Source organism: Eimeria mitis, genomic scaffold, assembly GCF_000499745.2.
Source record: "Eimeria mitis Houghton genomic scaffold, Emh_scaff2468, whole genome shotgun sequence".
NCBI classification, from domain to species: domain Eukaryota; phylum Apicomplexa; class Conoidasida; order Eucoccidiorida; family Eimeriidae; genus Eimeria; species Eimeria mitis.
In genome coordinates, this window is record NW_013570806.1 from 1,774 (window position 1) to 2,434 (window position 661).

Below are 661 nucleotides of genomic sequence, written 5' to 3' on the forward strand. Positions count from 1 at the left end.
TGCACGGAGAAAGACTGCAGCCGACAGTGCAGCAGAGCGGGATACTCTAACAATATAAACACGCAGCAGCAGCAGCTGCTGCAGTGGCTGCTGCAGCAGCAACAGCAGTTACAGCAGTTACAGCAGCAGCAGCAGCAACAGCAGCAGCAGCAGCAGCAACGGCAGCAACAGCGGGAGCAGCAGCAGCAGCAGCAGCAGCAGAAAAGTTTCAGTGGGGATATGGGCATCGGTGTTATCGCAGCGTGGAGCAGCGGCACTCAAATTCACAGCAGCAGCAGCAGCAGCAGCAACAGCAGCAGCAGCAGCAGCAGCAGCAGCACAGCAGCAACGAAGAGAATAACAGTATAAGCAGCAGCAGCAGCAACAATGGATTAGCTGCAGCAGCAGCCGTTTCTTCTTCTTTGTGTCTCCATGAGGGCACGCAACAGTCTGCTGCTGCTGCTGCTGCTGCTGCTAGGTTGTGCTGCAGATGGCTGCTGCTGCTGCCCCTTTGCTGCAGCAGCAGCCCCCCTTGCTGCTGCCTGCAGCAGCAGCAGCAGCAGCAGCAGCAACAGCAGCAGCAGCAGCAGCAGCAGATTGATTCCTTCTTCCTTGCGGCTGGCATTTCTGCCTTCCCGTTCTCCTCTGATCCTCACCAGCAGCAGCAGCAGCAGCAGCAGCA